This window comes from Brachyhypopomus gauderio, unplaced genomic scaffold, assembly GCF_052324685.1.
Source record: "Brachyhypopomus gauderio isolate BG-103 unplaced genomic scaffold, BGAUD_0.2 sc387, whole genome shotgun sequence".
NCBI lineage: Eukaryota > Metazoa > Chordata > Actinopteri > Gymnotiformes > Hypopomidae > Brachyhypopomus > Brachyhypopomus gauderio.
The window spans coordinates 14273-35770 of NW_027507208.1; the positions used below are offsets into that span (position 1 = coordinate 14273).

Genomic DNA, 21498 nt, shown 5'->3' on the forward strand with positions numbered 1-21498 from the left:
AAAAGTCATTGTTGAGCACCCACCAGTGCTCACTCTCCAGCCCACTGTAGATGGACTTGTGCTGGAGCTTCACCTCCACCACCTGCAGTCAAGCAGAAAAATAACTTTACCACTGAAATGGACAAACCCCTTATAAACCCTCAGGTAACAAAATATTTTTGTGCCTGTGATACACATTAAAAACTTAAGGGAACCTGTGTAGCTGAAGAACCCATTCGTGAGAAGGTGAAGGCAAACATCCTATGTGCTCTGTCCAATCCTTGGCGAGTCTGTATAAGCCTCAACTATGGAGAAAACCAAATACGTGTTACTTTGCGACTAGACAAGTATGTGCGACCTGCATTTTACTATTGTGACCAGCATGCAAATAAACAATGCATGCTACAGTTCTGCACAGAAACTTCCCTAAATCCTGTACATGTTGTGACAACGTGTTGTGAAAAGCGCTATACAAATATATTTGATTTGATTTGATTTAAACAGAATGAAGCTGGCTAAGAAAGATTTCACCAATAATAGCCAACTACCTCTCGGATCGGGGTATGGAGCGTCTCAAAGATGCCTTCGTCCAATGCAAAAGGCTCCCGATCATGTCCTAAGGAAGATGTTTAAAAAACACTGAAATATTAAAAACTTTGATGCAACTGTGGCAGAGTGAGATTTTTGGGGGTAATCTCACTAATTCCCTCCCTAATTACAAATTGTGGTGGAGCCGTGTGAGTCGCGGGGTAGGTGTATCCTGGGGTTATAAATAGCAGGGGTGTGGTTATGTGGGCAGATCCCCTGCTGTCATCAGGTTTTTCCAGCACCTCTAATGGTGGCGAGTCATCATTGTTGGACCAGCTTAATACCGTCGAGGTATGGCGCTTCTTTTGGGCGTCTGATTATCAGTAAGTGCTGTGCGCGGAGAATTGACATGCTCTGCTGTTTCGTCGCAGTTCGGTGGGCGCGTCAAGAGAATTACTGTGCTGATATCTACCACGGGTGGGCAGTTGCTATTTGAGAACAACCTGGTTAGGTAAGGTGGGATTGCTGATTATTGGCACTTTTAATAAAGGGATTTGTTTTTAATTCATTTTCCTTTGTTTAGTCATCGCGCTGTTGTGAAGAATTCGCCGTGGCTGTTGGAGCAACCAGCGGATTCCAGTCATAAAGGGGAGAGAATACAACAGCAACTTTCACCCAAAAATAAAGTTTGCGCGTGGTTCCAGTAGCCGGCAGTGCTGCTGTTTTGTTTGGGCCGTTCGTGATTCACGTCGTTCGAGTGATCGTGTGTTTCGTGTTTTCTATTTGTTTTCCCTGTTACGTGTTTAGGCTCAGTTTGGCGGCGACCTTCTTAGTTTTACATGTTTGATTTGGTTGAGTGTCTGGTTTTTATTTCTTTATCCCTTTTTCGTTTGCAGTGATTTTGTGGTGTGATTTGTTTCGTGGTTTCTTTAAATAGTGTTGGTGCCAAACTGCGCTGCAAAGCGTTTGGTTTTTTGGGTTGTGTTTGTGACTTATTGGTCTTCTTATTGTCCGGGTTTTGTTTAATTATTTGATTGTTTGTGCAGGGCAGGAGCTGCAGGCCGGACAGAGGCAGATGTCCCAGGTGGTGGAATCTCGTGCACGGGTGTGGTAGTGAGTGAAGAGTATTGAGTGTGAAGTATGGTCACGGTGAGCGTACAGTATAGAGGTGATCTCATAGCTCTCATCTTAATTACCAAGGCCGCAGCCCTGTTCCCTCTTGTTTTACTTGTCATTGTGAGTCTGTGCAAATTATATATTTTTATATACGATCCATAAAGTGGTCGAAGTATATTTTTATATTAAAGAAATTATTGAAACTACCTCTCTGGTCCAGTGGTCTTGAACTTGTGTCCTTTTCGTTAATGGTTTTCGTTTGTGCTGAGGCTTTCATTTGCCCCAGTATAATTCCTTGGGGTGAAATTCCCCTAGGTGGCGTAGTCGTGCATCTTCTTTTTGGGTTTTTGTTAGTTCTGCTCGCCACATTTTGGCGTAGTCGGCAGGATCCACTGAGTACCAGAGACGTAGAGTGTATTAGTTTGTATGTTTTGGGGATTGATTATTTTTTTTTCTCTTTTTTTTTTTGATACAAAACAGCAGCATTTGTTTGAGGGACTGGTAGTTTGACTGGGTTGTTTTTGTGTTATAGCACACCTGCTATTAAAATGGAGGAAGAGATACAGCAGCTTCGAGACCTAGTCATGCAGCTTAAGGCTGATAATGAGCGATTACTCCAGGAAAGGGCTACTGTACCAACTGGTGCTAGTGTAGTTACCCCAGCTGTTCCTGTTGGTGTAAGTAATGCCCCTTCAACGGGTGCTAGTGTTACGGAGCGTTTGGTGGTTGTCCCTCGCGATCGTAAATGTTCGTTTTTTAATGGTAAGACTGGGATCGGTATAGTGGAATGGATAGAAGAAGTTAAAGCTTGTATGCGAGCCCGCCATCTCTCGGTATCCGATCAGGCTTTCTTTATTTTTGACCATTTGGAAGGGGAGGCAAGGGAAGAAATAAAGTACCGCTCTAATATAGAGAGGGGGGATCCAGCTAGCATTTTTACCATTTTAAAAGATCTTTACGAGTGCTCACAATCTTATGTAACATTACAGCAGGCCTTTTTCTCAAGAAAACAGCAGGAAGGGGAAACATTACAGGAGTTCTCATTAGCATTGATGGCGTTGATGGAACCGGTAAAGCAACAGGCCCCAGAGGGAATGTTAAACGCGCAGGTTTTACTTCGGGATCAGTTTGTAGAACATGTTTTAGACGGTGCTCTCCGTAGAGAGTTGAAGCAGTTTGTTCGGCAGCAGCCCACTGCCACATTGTTAGAGGTGCGTGGAGAGGCCATTCGATGGGAGAGGGAAGGATTGCCAGGGGGTGCCAGGGGACGTTGTCTCTCCCTACCATCGGCATATGGCTTACAGTATGGTGTGCAGGGGAGTCCCTGTTCAGTTTCACCCAGTGCGTCAAGGTCATCTGAGTTGCAAGAGTTGAAAGAGTTGGTGAAGCGTCAGCAAGCTCAACTTGATAAGTTAACTCAAACTGTTGCTTCTTTGCAGACGTCCTCAGAACGTAATCGTCCCTTTCAACAAGGGCGTGTCATTTGTCGCCGATGCCAGCGGCCTGGTCATTTTGCAAGAGAGTGTGATGGGGAACGGGTGTTGCACTCCAATCGGGGCCCACCCTTAAGGGCAGCAGAGTCCGCTCACCATCAGCAGTCGGAAAACTAATGCCCACTGAGCTGCAGAGCCACAGTTCAGAAGGGGTATCTTTGGGCTCCAAGCCAGGTACTGTTTCTAGGCTAATGTCATCTTGCCCCGATATTGTAATTGGGGGCGTTTCAGTCTTGTCTGTTGGACACGGGTTCTATGGTGTCTACCGTCACCGAGAGCTTCTTTTTGCAGCAGTTTGAACCTTGGGGTCAGGACCGTCTCCAGTCCTGTCATTGGCTACAACTACGGGTTGTTAATGGGTTTGATATCCCATATATCGGTTATCTGGAGTTGGATGTAGCACTTGTGCGGAGTTACCTTTTGGTCGCTCTGTTCTATTTGAACCTCCTGAGGCTGGGTTGCCAGCCGGGCTATCGGCCTCTTCCTGCCTAGTTCCGGTGGATAAGGGTACAGTGTATGTTCCTGTCGTCAATGAAGGAACAAACACACCTTGGGTTTTTAAGCAGTGTTCAGGTTGTTAGCCTTCCTACTGGGGTTATGGATGTTAGGTCCACCACTGCTGCAATGCGAACCTTCGTAGCAGCTACTGCTGTGCAGCCTGGAATAGAGGCTGTGGACTGATCGGCACTGACAGACCAGGAACCGAGTGAAGTGAAGTTTCTTCTACAGGATTACAATTCAGTTGTTAGCCCATGGGTGATCTGGGTTGCACCAACCTTATAGCACCTGAAATTCCTTTGTTGGATAGGGCACCAGTGTGGCAGAGGTATAGACACATTCCTCCATCCGAGTATGACGTCGTAAAGGCTCATATCGATCAGCTTCTCGAGTCTCGGGTAGTGAGAGGGAGTAGTAGTGTATGTGCCTCTCCTGTCGTGTTGGTGACGGGGAAGTATGGGAGTTTGCACATGTGTGTAGACTATCGGTTGCTTAATAGCAAGACCTGCAAGGATGCGTGCGGTCGGTGGGGTTTGTGAGGCAGACGAGCCACACAGCTCTGTGTCAAATGTACAGTTGGCCGTGTTTGGACCATGGCACTAGTGGTTTCTACATGGGTTTATCGTCGGGGCGACGATATTAAATGTGGGGGTAGAATGTGGCAGAGTGAGATTTTTGGGGGTAATCTCACTAATTCCCTCCCTAATTACAAATTGTGGTGGAGCCGTGTGAGTCGCGGGGTAGGTGTATCCTGGGGTTATAAATAGCAGGGGTGTGGTTATGTGGGCAGATCCCCTGCTGTCATCAGGTTTTTCCAGCACCTCTAATGGTGGCGAGTCATCATTGTTGGACCAGCTTAATACCGTCGAGGTATGGCGCTTCTTTTGGGCGTCTGATTATCAGTAAGTGCTGTGCGCGGAGAATTGACATGCTCTGCTGTTTCGTCGCAGTTCGGTGGGCGCGTCAAGAGAATTACTGTGCTGATATCTACCACGGGTGGGCAGTTGCTATTTGAGAACAACCTGGTTAGGTAAGGTGGGATTGCTGATTATTGGCACTTTTAATAAAGGGATTTGTTTTTAATTCATTTTCCTTTGTTTAGTCATCGCGCTGTTGTGAAGAATTCGCCGTGGCTGTTGGAGCAACCAGCGGATTCCAGTCATAAAGGGGAGAGAATACAACAGCAACTTTCACCCAAAAATAAAGTTTGCGCGTGGTTCCAGTAGCCGGCAGTGCTGCTGTTTTGTTTGGGCCGTTCGTGATTCACGTCGTTCGAGTGATCGTGTGTTTCGTGTTTTCTATTTGTTTTCCCTGTTACGTGTTTAGGCTCAGTTTGGCGGCGACCTTCTTAGTTTTACATGTTTGATTTGGTTGAGTGTCTGGTTTTTATTTCTTTATCCCTTTTTCGTTTGCAGTGATTTTGTGGTGTGATTTGTTTCGTGGTTTCTTTAAATAGTGTTGGTGCCAAACTGCGCTGCAAAGCGTTTGGTTTTTTGGGTTGTGTTTGTGACTTATTGGTCTTCTTATTGTCCGGGTTTTGTTTAATTATTTGATTGTTTGTGCAGGGCAGGAGCTGCAGGCCGGACAGAGGCAGATGTCCCAGGTGGTGGAATCTCGTGCACGGGTGTGGTAGTGAGTGAAGAGTATTGAGTGTGAAGTATGGTCACGGTGAGCGTACAGTATAGAGGTGATCTCATAGCTCTCATCTTAATTACCAAGGCCGCAGCCCTGTTCCCTCTTGTTTTACTTGTCATTGTGAGTCTGTGCAAATTATATATTTTTATATACGATCCATAAAGTGGTCGAAGTATATTTTTATATTAAAGAAATTATTGAAACTACCTCTCTGGTCCAGTGGTCTTGAACTTGTGTCCTTTTCGTTAATGGTTTTCGTTTGTGCTGAGGCTTTCATTTGCCCCAGTATAATTCCTTGGGGTGAAATTCCCCTAGGTGGCGTAGTCGTGCATCTTCTTTTTGGGTTTTTGTTAGTTCTGCTCGCCACACAACCTAGTTTAAATTTGCCATTAAAGGGTAGCCAATTTAGTTAGGCTAAGTAACATAGTGATAGGTAGCTAGTTTAATGTAGCAAACTAGCTTGCGAATATAGGGGTGTGTTCGTCGCTAGCTGCCTAATTTACCGTCGCAGGTGTCGGTATGAGCTGCAGCTTCGACTTCCGTCTGTTGATCTCGGACCCGCCGCCTGTAAACGAGAAAAGACCAAACAACGGCCGAAACTCCAGTGGCACAAAGGAGCACTGGTCGCAGCCCAGTGAAAGGCAGGGAAAACAACATTTTAAACAGGTTAAACAAATTAATTCGAGATATTAACTCGTTGAATATGTTAATTCGAGATATTAATTCAGTAAATATATTAATTCAATATATTAATACGTTGAAGATATTAAATGGAGATATTAATTGTTTGAAGATATTAATTTGTAGATATTTGGAGATATTTGTTGATTTTTTTCCACAGCAAATGCAAAAGTGTCTTGTCTCTTTGGGGGTCGGTAAACGACTGAGGGATTTTAGATATTTTGTTTGGAGTTTCACCTTGGCGATTTACCTTGATATCAAAACATGTTTTTCTCCATGACTCCGATATGCAGAAACACTTAGCAACGTAAAAGGGGGAAAGCAAACGCTAGCAAAATAATTACCTTTTGCGGAGTATTGGACTAAATGACCCATAATACCTTGTCGTTTTATTTAACTGCTGTCAAATAAATATTCTGCCACATGAATTAAATTAGCAGTAATGTATGCTTGTCAGAGTTAACCACAAAACGTGACATCTCTACTCATTGGACGGATAATTGTCTACAAACGAATGTTATTTACTTGTCAGTCTTAAAGTTCGTTTTATTTGAAGATTAGCGTATTGCCTGCAGTTCTTATTTCTGCCGTTAGGTGGCAACCGTAATGCACCAGTTTATAGCTCGCACATATGGAGTACATAGAGGCAGCGGCACGATGTGGTCGTTTTTCTAATTAATTGTGTGTCCATTGATCGTCAGTAACATTATTTGTTAGTGATGGGCACAGCAGTTCTTTTAGATGAACTGAATCATTAGAATCAGTTCACTAAAAATATTCGTTCAAAAGATTCGTTCACCGAATCGTTCAGTGCTTGGCAGGACTCCAACCCACATGGGTCCACTATAATGATTCAAATTGGACTTTGACATTTTCAAATTTTTTGCTTAAATGTATCATTTCTCTGTGTACATCACAGCATTAAGGATATTTTTATCAATCACAAAATCATATTTTCTCATCTCAAGCATTAGCTCTTTATAATTATTGGTCATTTTTTCAAGATCTGGGCAATGTTTTTCTTCAACCCCATTACGTACACAGTGGCAGCTCTCTGAATATGATCATAAAATGCATTTCTGAAGAAATCAATATTTTCATATTAATCAGATGTCCTCAACATTAATACAATAATTGTGAATACAAATACTTTTTGCAATACTAAGGTCTGAAATGTCCCTTTTCATGAAAGTGCTGCTATCTACATTATTACTGCCGTTTGGCCTGAGTCTTGGTGTTTCTTTTTACCATGGATAATGAAGCTTTCAGTTTGCAGCCTCTGCCTCCTGCCACCTCTGTACATGCGTCACACCATGAAGGAATTCTCCACACAGCTGTACACACATCTGGAAGTGCCATTCTGATGGTGTATGTCTCCAAAATAATAAGGTGGTCTGCATGTAGAGACTACAACATAATGAACATAATCATACATTTTGATAAATGTCATATTATTCCGTTTTTATGTCATGTCAGACAAAATGTTTTCATAATGTAACATAGACTTGATATGCAGACCAGGAAGTGATGGCAGTACTTCACATGTACTGGGAGACACTGGAAGTGTTATATAGTGTGGTGATGAGGCTGTTGGAACACAGGTGAATGAGAGGAGTATCCATGGAGACCAACAGTATTCAGGGGATGAAGCTCGCTAGTGGCCAGAATGGTGCATGCGGCCGCTTCCCACACAGCATCCCTGAAGCAAGCAGAGCCAGTACAGTTTGTTTGCTGTGCACAAGGAACGCAGGACTGCAGGTGGAGAAGGTAGACATTAACATTACCTTCTTTCCTTATCATCATTTATTAAAAACTGCTTTAATTACCTAAGCTTACCAAAGTCTTTAAAAATGTATCACTCTATATTTGCCAACTGCTGACTAATAGGTGTTTGAGGGAATGCAAGAGATGGGCATGGGCGAGGATCTGTACTATGATTAGATCAAAGGAGTTGGGACGAGATCTCCACAGTGGCATGGGTCCTCCACAGGATCATCATAGCTATAGCATAACTACTGACATTTAGTTAATTAACTGTGTTCAGTGTGAGGTTGAAGCGTGTACAGACTAAACTCCTAAGAGTTCAAGAGGTATAAGTGTATATTCTAAACTTTGCAGCAGTACACGGGCATTAAAGAATGTTAAAGGGAACCCCGGCTGGTAACACTTGTAAGCCTTAATATGATGTAATTAATCTAAATTATTAAGACATGTTGTAAAAAAAAAAAAAATAAATAAAAAAATCACAAAAGCAGCAAATTTATTTACAAATCAACACTTTTATTCGAAATATTTGACATATGGGCGCAGCCATGTTTTCTGACGCGCAATGCCTGCTGGGTAGATGACGTCAAATGGTTGCAGCGCGCTAAACTTGACTGCGGTTGGAAGGAGTTAATGTTAGTTAGCTGAGCTACCTTAAAAAAAAAACCATGCCACACTGTGTTGCCGTTGGATGTTATTTCCAGTCGAAAGGCAGTGGGAAGACTGATATTAGTCTTCACAGTTTTCCCAAAGATAAAAAGAGGAGAAAAATTTGGGAAGCAGCGTGTGGACGAACACAGCTACCAAAAGACCCGCGGCTCTGCTCTCTTCAGTCCCGATGCGTTTGAGTCATTCAGTAGAGCCCGACTGGTGAGAGTTGACGGGTGCTGTTGGTTTTAAACATAGACTAAAACACAATGCAGTGCCCACAGTTTTCCCACACAGAAAGTCCAAAAGCCCCAGAATGTGGAGCGAGAACCGCACGAAGAAACGTGAACATAAACATGCGCTGGATTCTCTCTGTCACTCACTTGGTGGGTGTTGTAGCCGCTGATGTCAGAAATGTTGCGTTCTGGCTCAAGCTGAAAAGGCTGAACAGTAGCCAGGTCTAGCTAGCTGTGCTCAAGCGCGAAGGCCAGTCACTGCAACCATTTGACGTCACTACCTGCTGTGCCCGTCAGCAGTTATAAAAATGGAGACCTACGTGCAGAGCGATTTTACAGAAAATCTAATAAATCTGCTACTTTTTGTGAATTTTTACAACGTGTCTTAATAATTTAGAGTAATTACACGATATTAAGGCTTACATATGTTATCAGCCGGCGTTCCCTTTAAGACCTGGAAATACCTAGAACAAGCAAGCATCATATAAATAAAAGATGATTCATGTGTGCGTTGCTCATGGGATAATGAGACATACAGCAATTTTTCCAGCTCTATTCACTCCTACAGAACAATGTTTACAGAGTCCCTTGGCCACACTGATTGGGAAGTTTGGTCTCTCAAATGGATCCCTTGACTAAGTTGTGGTATTGTTTTTATTTAATTTATTTTTTACTAAATAAAAAACTAACCCTGACATACTAAATAAATGAACCATACTATAAAACATAAATGTAAATTAATTATCTACCCTGTTCTTGAGGTCATTGATGATCTGGGTTGTTATTAATATGCAGCATCTTGTCACTCACCCGGTTAACGTTTTCTAGGGTTCCTGTCCAAAAGGCCCCTGTATTTTTTTCCAGCAGGAAAGGTTTGGCTGGGTAGCTGATATCATGACCCTCAAAGGAGAAAGACACGTACAAACAGCTGATCCTGCCTTTCAGGCTCAAATGCAGTGGTGGACTCGTCCGATACCACATCACATGTAACGGATGTTGACGTGCAGCTTGTAACTGAAAGTGGACTGAGAGTGATGGTTGTGGGCTCAGCAGCAACCTGTCTTTCCTCCTCATTCTGCTTCTTAACAGCACCCACAGAACCTCCATCAGGACCATCACCAGATGCAAACATCTTGGTCCGTTCTCTCTTCCAGGCTTTAAGCGAACTGCCTCGGAAAATCTGGGTAAAGAACTGCCGTTTCTTGCTCCTGGTCTTTTTCTTCTCCAGTAGACACACAGTCCCATTGAAGATGTCAAACTCCCCACCACAGATTGGTGTGGACAGCGCACTACCCTTATTCCCAGGTTGGGAAATACATTTTGTCAACTGTCTCTGAATTATTGGATCTCAACTGACAGGATGTGGAATTGTCACCTAAGGAAAAAAAATATTGATTAGTGTAGTGTTATCTAAATTTGATAAGAACAAGCTCTTTAGGCCTGAACCAACATTCAACAATCATTCCTTTGGTTTTCATTACATTACATGTGCATTTAGGGACTAATTAGGTTAATTAGGCTGCGAGCGTGAATACAACTAACAACTTCAGCAAAGGACTGCTGAAGTTGCTCACCTTAAGTAGGCTGCAAACACCTGCAGCCTATTGTGCCTGATTGCCCCCAGGTCTAGCTCGCGGGCTCCTCCTTGTGGCGACCGGAGGAACGGTCCTGGGTCCAACCCTGACAGTATGGACAAGGGAAGCGTGGATTAAAATCTATTATAGCTTCCTTATTAATATTTTACATGGTGAGCATATCTCGATAGGCTGATATCATACATCAAATAATGCTTTCCTTATCAAATCATGCTTTCAGTACATGTGTTTATGTACATGTGTTTCAGTACATGTGTTTCAGCTTTCAGCCGTGTGTTTATGTTGTCTACGTCTAGTCGTAGACAGGATCTCCGTGGGTGTGGTTGTGTCTGAGTGTGTTCATCAGTCTCACCTGTGGCTCATCTCGTGAACACTCGGCGCTTATGTGGTTTGTCTATTTAATGTGCGTTCGCGCAGTGTCCCGTGCTCGTCTTTGTTAGTCATTTATGTCAGTCTTATACGTTCATGTGTGTAAGCTATACGTGCGCTGTCTGGACTATTTTTGTATTAAATAAAATAACATTTGTGGAAGACTATTGGACTCGTGCCTCGTCCGTCTCCCTGCGCCCAGCGTCACACCCATCTTTTTTTTTTTTTTTTTTTACATCGCTACTAACTCTGTGTGCACTGTATGGACAAGGGAAACATGGATATGCAGTTTATTAGAACTTCTTTATTAGAACTTGTATATAAACCAAGCACAACACTAACTTTTTACAACAGTAACATTTTTTGCACACATATGTAAGACTAGTGTCTTTGTTGTATTCGGCACATTCAACATGTGCCCACCTACTGCAGAAATCACACTACACCTACCCCCAAAAAAAGCCATTAGGTACATATTAGTACTAATACTACTCCAGTTGTCTAATAATACAAAGTATGCTTATGTTATACATTACCATTTCAATCATGCTCTTGTCTGCATCAGATTCCAGCAAGGAGCACACCACACAGTAATCATCTGCATTCCCTAGAAACAATGATTTTAGTATGGTTTTAAACTGTAGCACTCATTCTCTAGAAATAATCATGTAAAGAGTCTCTGCAGTAGCTTTATGGTACAGGACACAGATTGATAGTTTCGTTACCTTTGAGTCAGATGATGGAATATGGATTTATATGGGTTTTGACTAAAGAAAACTTTATGGCACTGCTTTCATGCAGTGTTTGATACCACTGACCTTTACACTGCAGCAGTGCACAGGCTACTTCAAGTCGTGCCTTGGTAACATCTTGTGGGGATGTCTGGACAGCGCTGATGTTTCTCCTCTGGAAATAATCTTCTGCAAACTGCAAAGTGGCATTTTACATGGTAAGAGTAATATCAGTTACTTATAAATGCCCATCACATTATTTTCAAAAGGTTTACCCTCAACACTAAAATCCCACAACTGCTGGAATCCTGCTGCTTGTTGTGCAGTATTGTTTGTACTGTCCATTTAGGCTCCTGGTCTCCATGGCCTGTCATCCTTAAGAAGTTCCTAATTATTGTTTTTAAAAAATGATAGAAGAACACAGTTTAACATCACACCAGTTCTTTTCAAAAAAAAGCTCCAAAATTAGCACTGTAAAATAGCAATGTTAAAATGTTATTACCGCCAGTTACGTAGCAGCTTGCGCTCGAGTGCACTTTCATTTGCCAGGGGATCAACACAAGGACCTTGTCAGACATGTTGACAATCTAAAAGAAATGAGTTCATTCATGTTATTCTCTCGTCATATTATAACATTCTGCTGCATCATAGCACAATTAGAATATCTCTGTACGATTCATGCAAATAATGACTGATGTACACTACCAGTCAAATGTTTGAACACAAAAAAAGGCATTTTAATCTAAAGGATTATGCCTTAATTTGTTTATAAGACAATTTGGGAAGGTTGTATATATTAATTAATTCTCAACATACTTCATTTTAAATGCACCCTTTATTTCAGAACTTTAGTTCTCTACAAGGTCTCTGCATGTGAGAATGTGTTCAGGACTGATGTTAAAGCATCATAGGTGCTGCTTCATGAACAGGACAGTTACTTCAAAGAATCTAATATTTGTTTATTAGAGCATAAATAGAGCACAGCATTCGTTCATTGCTTTAGCATCTTTCCAGTTTTTTTTTATGTCAAAAATAATAAAAATAAACAAAGTAGGTGTGACCAAACATTTGACTTGTAGTGTAAACAAACCTGCTCTGAAAAATAAGGAAAGGTAAACAAACCACTAAAACCCAGTGAGCCCCAGTGTTTACAGGGCACATCCAGATTTCCTCCAGTGGAAACGTCATCTAAAGAATGTGTTGAATACAAAGTTGTCATTATTGTTACTGATAATCATTACTGCTAGACTGTAAATGTGATGAAAGTACCTTTCTGAGCCTCTGGAATTGTCCAGAAAACAACGATGTTGCAATAACGGCACAGAGCTGGTGAACAGCTTTCTATTAAGAACAACTGAAATTTTAATTATGTTGCAAGAAATACCTAACACAGCTACATAAATATAATTGCCACTTACCTGCTGTTTTTCAATGAGTGTGTGCAAGTACGCATCAATAACCTGCATTGTAAAATAAACAACCATTAAAGAATGTTATACTTCCTCTTGTAATACATTTTGACAGTGATTTAGTCTCTTACATCATCAGCCAGCCACTCGGTCCCATGCAGTGTACGGAAAGACGAATCAAACAGTTTATATGGTCCAACAACTGCCTCCACCCGACCACAGTCTTCTGCAGCCCACAACATTCCAACTGAAAGCACAGCATGAATGTCAAAGCATAGATATTTGTTTTTTCTAATCCCTGTACTATTACAGTTACATGGCCAAAAGCATGTGAATACATGAACACCATTCTCATTTGCCCTAGTTTAACGCCAGGGCCTTTCAAACCCAGGGCCATCTATACACAATTCCCTATGCCATTGCATGATGTAGAATTAAGATTTCCCTCCCATACAATGACCATGCCTGGCCAGATCAGTTCATTAGAAGAGGTATGCACATACTTTTGGCAACATAGTGCATCTGACAAACGTCCAACAGGTCAAAATGGCCAACGGGCCAACATGTATAGTTTGAACAGGCCAAATCCCTTTCATGCAAACTATAAACAAGGGTAGGCTGAACAAATGACCAACAGGTCAAACTTGAACACAGAACTCATTAACAACCTCTTTCTTGTATGCTTTCCTGTATGGCTGATGAACCTGGGGGATGCTTCAACAGTCAACAGTGGTTATTGTCACATACACTGTTGACTGGTATACAGAAAGCTGTGAAAGGCAAACTCATCATACTCTAATGATTGTATAATTGAAAAAATGTCTGTATAAAGACTCATTGAATAATAAGGAATGGATCAAATAAACACTAAACAAGAAACAATATATTCAAGACCTATGTAGGCCTCAATTTACCTCTGTTGTTGCATCACAGACTTGAGTGTGTTTTTTAGGGGCAAAGTGGATAACTGATGGTCTCTGTGGCAGGTAAAGGTCTTCAGTTAGTCTTTCCAAATCTCCTCCCATGGTCAAAGAGTTGGGGCCATCAGAACATGTGCTGGTCTCATTCTCTTTGAGGATCTTGTGAGATTCTTGAGTGGTTTGAGTGGTATGGCTTGATGTGGTTGACACCCAGGTCTACTGACGCACCCATGCATCAAAGATGGCCACCGTGCGAGTATATACATTAATGTTATTAATATCTCAGCGATACAACATCGCAGACACACGGTTCGAACGTTTTTGAAAACTGGAAACTGTTTTAAAAAAAATCTTAATTCATGCTTGAGCAGACTGGCCACAAGATGGCAATACATGACCGAGTTGAAGCACGCCCGTATATGGCTAATCCTTTTATGGCTTGCACAAGGGGGGGGGGGGGGGGGGGGGGTTATTGCTCCTGCCTGTGACTGCTGTGACTGGCGGATTCAAGTGTCAGTCATTACATGACCGCTGACATCACTCACATCGCCCTTTACGGATGTAGGAGGGTTTTAGGACGGCATTAGATCCGTTTCACCTCGGACAAACACGGAAATACAGACTTTGACGGCCGCTAGCTAGCGAGCTAGCGTCTACTTATCTACATAGCGATGGTGAAGGTATGTTGATGATCGATGACTAAATGAATGTTATTTTGCAATATTGATCACTATAATAGCGGGCGATCACAGATAGGGTCGCGAATTTCGCGATGGTCCCGTGTAGTTAGTTCGCTAGCTAGCAGCTAGCTAGCATCTGGCTAGCTAGCGTCTACTGATGAACCTGTGTTGATTTCCTGAGGGGTTTATGAAAAATATAAACGATCGATGACTAAATGCAATATCGATCACTATAATAGCGGGCGATCACAGATAGGGTCGCGAATTTCGCGATGGTGTACTGTAGTCCTGTTTGTAGTTCTATGTAGCATCTAGCTAGCTAGCGTCTACTGATGACCCCATATTGTAGGCCTGAGGAGAGACTCGTGACCGATGACCCGATGACCTACGACCTCAGGAAACATATCGCCCTTTGCGGAAGTTTTGGCCGCTTTTTGACGCCTGAGGTAAACACACCGGTTTTGCTCAGTAGTTTACTACTACTACTACTAGCCCTTACTACTACTACATAGCGGTTATGAACCTATGTTGATTTCCTGAAGGGTTTTATGAAAAGTATAACAGATCGAAGGCTAAATGAATGTTATTTTGCAATATTGCTCACTATAATAGCGGACGATCGCAGATCGGCTCGCGATGTGTTACTAGCTGTCTAGCTAGAAACTGCTTCTGTGCACAATTCGTAATTTATTCTTTATAAAATTATTTTTACTTATTTTTTTATTATTTCGTATTTGTCTTTTGCCTATATGCTTGCTTTGTAGATGTGAAAGTATAGTATATAATAATCTAGATGAGTGGATATGGTTTTGGCTAAGCTGATTTAGCCTGTAGTTCAGGAGTTTGATGGGAGTTTCGTAGTTTGGTGTACACATTTTTGTACACTAATTTATACTTGTATACTACTATATATATTACGTTTCACTATTTTTGTGAAGCAAACCCTTGAGCAAACATATTTCAAGCAACAATATTATTGATCTTTTAGTAAATGTGTAATTTCATATAAAATATGAAAGAATTTTTGAAAATATGCCTCATATTTCCAGGTTTAGGACCATATTATTTATTTATGCAATACTCTAAGTCAATGTAACCTCATTAGGAAGAGAACTGAGATTGTTCTGAACATTTTGATATGAGACATGTGGGTAAAATGCTATAATTAAGTATGTTTAGAGACACATTTATGTAACCATGCTTAAACAGCAAAAATGCCCATAGTGTGTGTCTGTGTCTCTCTCTGTTCAATAAAAACAAGTTGCTGTGCGCAATTGGCTGCCGCTTCTCGCCGGTGTGTGATTGGTTGTCTGAGAGGTAGCTGTCTTAACAATTGTAAAGCGCCTTGGGTATCGTGAAAAGGCACTATATAAATTGAAACATTCATTCATTCATTCATTCATTCATTTATAACAGATATGCAGATTTATCAACAGCTCAAAACACACAAGAACGCACTTCAACACATACCCAGTTGTCAAGATCAATGGTCATGCCAAGCCAGTAAAATCTGGAGCACACTGCAGCTCGAGTTTTCAGGATGCCTGAATGTCCTCCAATCGGAGAGGCGTGAAATTCCTGAAAGCTTTCTTGCCTCTTCTTTGGATTTTATGGCTTTTCTACTTTTAAAGAAAAGCTGTCCTTCTGCATTGAATATTCATTAACATTCATTAAAGTCGTATAATAATTAAAGAGCTACCTTACCAAGACACTGGCTACATTTAAACAAATAAATGCTCACCCTTTTCAGTAAATTTGGAAGCATACCTCCTCAAATGTAATTTTTGGGAGTTATTATACCCAGATGGGTATGATCCCTGAGAGAGGAAGTTGAATACCTCATCCCACCTGTTCTCCATAGCTATATATGGATAGGGAGAGAGAAGAGATGGGATAACTTTTATAATTTTATTTGGATGTAAAATGGTACATTTCATAGTACATCTCTATTATATATAGAGTACTGAGTATAATGTGCTATATATCTTATCTTTTGTTTGTTTTTAAGGCATGGATTACAGTGAAGTAGAGAGCATGGAAAGAAATCTCTTAAATTTTGCGCTGACCATTCTGAACTTTCTAGAAAAGTGGAGGCACCACCATGAATTTGCCTCATGAAATCCTGCCTCATGTCATCTTTGCAAAGCCAGTATGTAAAACATTTACATGTTTATAGGTCAAAATGACAATAGAAACAAATGACAAGCCTGTGGGTCTGCGCATGTGCAAAACCGCAAACGAGCACAACTCGATGCTAAGCACAACTCGACAGAACACCGGCTGTCAGGCGAGGTCAGTGTGAGAGCCTGTGCTACAGGTCCATGAAGAAGGAGTCACCACACAGTTTACGAGTAGGGAGGAGGAAGTGTAGGGCTAAAGCAGGGGTTTCATATTTCAGTCCTGTGTCCACAACACTGCACAGTTTAGCATTAAATTATTTTTAATTTTATACAACTGTATTGTTCTAAAATTGGAATAACATTGAGCTGTTGGTATCCTGGAGCTGAGCTTGAAACTCTATGGCAATGTTTCTCAGTCCTGTTCCGAACTGCTCCACACAGTTTTAAATATTCCACGATTCAACACACTAAGTATTGAATGTGCATGATCTAGCTCCAACTGCTTATCAAACAAACGGTTTATTAAGTCATTAGTGAAGTGGATTATGTGTGTTGAGCTATGTGAATTACCACAAGTAGGATTAAGAGACACTGCTCTAGGAATGAATATATTGGCAAAACAGAGTCCCCAGAGTCAGTCCTGTCAACACTATACTTTGCAGTTTTTTTGTGTTCCTCCAATATGACAGTTTTTTACTTAGTTAATGAGCTGAATCTGGTATTATAAATGAGGAAAAGCACTAAAATATGCATGACATGGGGTCTCAGTGACTGGGTTGGAGTCTCTGTTTGTCGTTAAGTTCAGATGTTCACTGTTTTTGACTAACAAAAGTTAAGGGGTTTGTTGACAGGTTAGACAGATACATGTCTCAGGATTATGTATAACTTGAGCATTATTTTAATGTCAGTGATAGCCTATCCATGTTCTGTATGCAAAATCTATTGTCATAAAATAAGCAAACGGGTCCAGGTTCCATTCTTGGGGTTCTTATGCCATGCACATTTTTTTTCTCCATTTTAAAACACTTTTTTTACTCAGCCCCACCCACATTGATCTTAATTTGCTAAATAGGTCAATCAGGTTTTACTAAATAGGTCAATCAGGTTTTAGAAAAGGTAAAACACAACGTGTGATATAGGATCCCCAGGACTGGTATACGGAACCCCTGAATTAAACAAAGTCATTACTAATTTTGCTTACCCTCTTACAGATTGGACTTTCTGATTCAACTCCTGTTGTGCTGAGACACGCATGCTGTTCACGTGTCGCAGACACTGCCCTATGCAAACGTATAGTGGCTTTGCTTTTTCAAACTGCACATTTTTCTCAGCTCAGTGTGCCAGTTGTTCCCCCTGTGCACAGCTGTACTGAAACTGAACAGTGCTGGCACAAACCTTGGACAATCGTAAGTTTATAATAATCACACTAGATGAATGATCTAATTTAATGCACTTCTTCTTTCGGCTATTCTCTTTCAGGGGTCACCACAGCGGATCAAACTCCTCCATCTGGCCCTGTCCTGAGTGTCCTCCACTGACACCCCAGCCACTCTGATATCCTCTACCACTGCATCCATAAACCTCCTCTTAGGTCAAGAACTCCACTGCTGTCTCTCCCAAACATTTCCATGCCTCCACTGGAATATCATCAGGTCCAACTGCCTTACCACACTTCATTCTCTGAATTGCAGCCCTTACTTCCTCCTTGCTCACCTGAGGCACTTCCTGATTCACAACCTCTACCTCTTCTAACCTTCTTTCCCTTTCATTCTCTTGATTCATCAGCTCCTCAAAATACTCCTTTCACCTTCCCAAGACACTCTCCTCACCAGACAACACATTTCCATCTTTATCCTTTATCATCCTAACCTGCTGCACATCCTGCCCATCACAGTTTCTCTGTCTGGCCAATCTGTACAGATCCTTTTCCCCTTCCTTAGTGTCCAACTTCTCATACAGCTTGCTATATGCCTTCTCTTTAGCTTCTGCCACTGCTCTCTTTGCCTTGCGACACATCTCCTTGTACCTCTGTCTACTTTCTTCATCTCGCTGAAAATCCCAATTCTTTTTAGCCAACCGCTTTCCTCTCAAACTTTCCTGAACTTCCTCATTCCACCACCACGACTCCTTGTCTATCTTCCTCTGTCCTGAGGTCAAGTACCTTCCTAGCCACATCCCTCACTGCATTTGAAGTTTCATCCCAGGTATCCAGAACACCACCACCATTACCCAGTACCTGCCTCACCTCATCCCTGAATTTTACACCACAGTCCTCATCCTTTAACTTCCACCACCTGATCTTAGGTTCCGCTCTCACTCTCTTCCTCTTCTTCACCTCCAACATCATCCTACATATCACCATCCTATGCTGTTTAGCTACGCTCTCCCCGGGTAACACCTTGCAATCACTAACCTCTTTCAGGTTTCGTCTCCTACAGAGGATATAGTCGACCTGTGTGCATCTTCCACCACTCTTATGTTACCCTGTGCTCTTCCTTTATCTTAAAGTAAGTGTTAACTACAGCCATCCTTTTAGCAAAATCTACCACCATTTGTCCTTCCATATTCCTTACATTAACACCATATCTACCCAACACCTCCTCATCATCACTGTTCCCTCCACCATGTCCATTTGAATCTGCTCCAATAACCACTCTCTTCATTAGGAACCTGCAAAACAACTTCATCTAACTCTCTCCAGAATTCTTCTTTCTCCTCCACATCACAACCTACCTGAGGAGCATAAGTACTGATGACCTTCATCATCACCCCATCGATCTCCAACTTTACACAGATCACCCTGTCACTTACTCGCTTTACCTCCACTACACTCTTACTAAATTCATCCTTCAGGATTACCCCTACTCCATTTCTCTTCCTGTCTACACCATGATAGACGAGTTTGAAGCCACCACCAATGCTCCTGGCCTTGCTCCCCTTCCACTTGGTCTCCTGTACACACAGTATATCTATCTTCCTTCTGTCCATCGCATCAGCTAGCTCTCTCCCTTGACCTGTCATAGAGCCCACATTCAACGTACCAACTCTAACCTCCACTTTCCTGCTCTGCCTCCTCTCCTTCAGCTTCAGAACCCTCTTCCCCCCTCTCCTCCTCGTCCCAACAGTAGTCCAATTTCCGCTAATGCCCTGCCTCGACCGACCCGGTATGGAATTTCTGTTTTTGATCCGCATCATTTGATTTGGCGCAGTTTTTACACCGGATGCCCTTCCTGACGCAACCCTCCCTATTTATCCAGGCTTAGGACCGGCACTAAAATACACTGGTGTGTGCACCCTAGTGGCTAGGTTATCTAATTTAATGCACTGCCTGAATTAAATTACAGCAACTTTTGTCCATATTATTAGGGTGTAAAGCCAGGAGCAATCAACAACATGGTGATCACAAAACCTGTGCCAAATGGAACATCTCAAGGTGGAGTTAGGTATGATGCTTAATTACTTCTAATTAGACATGCAATTGTGCAGTTTAGCTGCTCTATCACAAATGTATAGTTACAATTAACTTTAATTTAAATATTCTAATTTAATATTAAACTAAATGCTTATAGTTTGGGATATTGTCTGTACTTGAATTTGTAGGAGTGGACTCTACAGGGGCATGGTGACCACTATAGGCATGGCATCCCACAAGCCAGCTGTGCAGTGTGCATTTGGTATGGTGCAGGAAGGCATTGGTCTGTCATATCAGCAGCCTGTTTTACCATCACGACACATCACTCTCCACCCTGATGTGCCATCAACCCCACTTCTTCCTCTAAAAGACCACCACCTTGATGCACCCACCTGTGCTTTTGTGTGCACTGAACAGGAACTCTTTCACCTGAAGTCTTTGGAGGTGTCACTTGATATGGCTCACAGAATTGAGATGTCAACTCTGGCTCAAGCCTAGAGTAACAGCGTCACGTTTTCGTGAGGTGTGCCATGTCAGAGGGCATAGCTCTGCAGAGTCCCTTGCTGAACGCATCATCAGAGGTACCAGACGGACGGCTGAAATGAAGAGAGGTCTAGAGATGGAGTCCGGAGCAGCATCTGAGTATTGCAGGATACTCAATGTAAATCACACACCATGTGGCCTCATCATCCACCCAGATGCTCACTGGCTTGGTGCAGCCCCTGATGGTGTCGTATTTGACCCCACTGAATACCCCCAGTTTGGCTTGGTCGAGATTAAATGCCCTAATGTGAAGAATTACATTGACTGTAAGTATCTGTATATGGAGTACGGATGTTCAAAACTAAAAAAAGACATGCGTATTACTGGCAGATTCAAATGTCAGTTACTAATCAGCGGGCTTCACTGGTGTGATTGTGGTGTGGGCTAAGGAGGATTTTTTTTTTGTGGAGCGTGTTTATATGAATGCAGATGTACAGAGACAAATTCGTGAGAAGACAGATTTATTTTACTTCTACACATATAAGACAAAATATCTGTCATTGAAATGTTCTATACAGAATCTTTTTTAAATCAAATGTTCCCTTATTTAACAGTATTTGAGCTTTTCTTAAACAGCACAATGTGTTTTTGATGTAAAGAACCTGGAAATATGAAAAAAGTTTATGAAAAAAATATTTACAGTTACAAATGAAACTGAACAGTGCTGGCACAAACCTTGGACAATCGTAAGTTTATAATAATCACACTAGATGAATGATCTAATTTATTGTATTTCTTCTTTCAGCTATTCTCTTTCAGGGGTCACCACAGCGGATCAAACTCCTCCATCTGGCCCTGTCCTGAGTGTCCTCCACTGACACCCCAGCCACTCTGATATCCTCTACCACTGCATCCATAAACCTCCTCTTAGGTCAAGAACTCCACTGCTGTCTCTCCCAAACATTTCCATGCCTCCACTGGAATATCATCAGGTCCAACTGCCTTACCACACTTCATTCTCTGAATTGCAGCCCTTACTTCCTCCTTGCTCACCTGAGGCACTTCCTGATTCACAACCTCTACCTCTTCTAACCTTCTTTCCCTTTCATTCTCTTGATTCATCAGCTCCTCAAAATACTCCTTTCACCTTCCCAAGACACTCTCCTCAATAGACAACACATTTCCATCTTTATCCTTTATC

The 21498-nt window shown here is 41.9% G+C and overlaps 2 long non-coding RNA genes across 2 annotated transcripts; both read left to right on the forward strand.

The window, feature by feature from the left end:
- Window positions 1–652: 652 nt before the first annotated feature.
- LOC143505595 (uncharacterized) lies at window positions 653–1829 on the forward strand. Its single transcript, XR_013127888.1, has 2 exons — window positions 653–858; window positions 939–1829. It is a non-coding gene; the product is annotated as an uncharacterized LOC143505595 (long non-coding RNA).
- A 2418-nt stretch (window positions 1830–4247) lies between these two features.
- LOC143505594 (uncharacterized) lies at window positions 4248–5455 on the forward strand. Its single transcript, XR_013127887.1, has 2 exons — window positions 4248–4484; window positions 4565–5455. It is a non-coding gene; the product is annotated as an uncharacterized LOC143505594 (long non-coding RNA).
- The last annotated feature ends 16043 nt before the right edge of the window (window positions 5456–21498 follow it).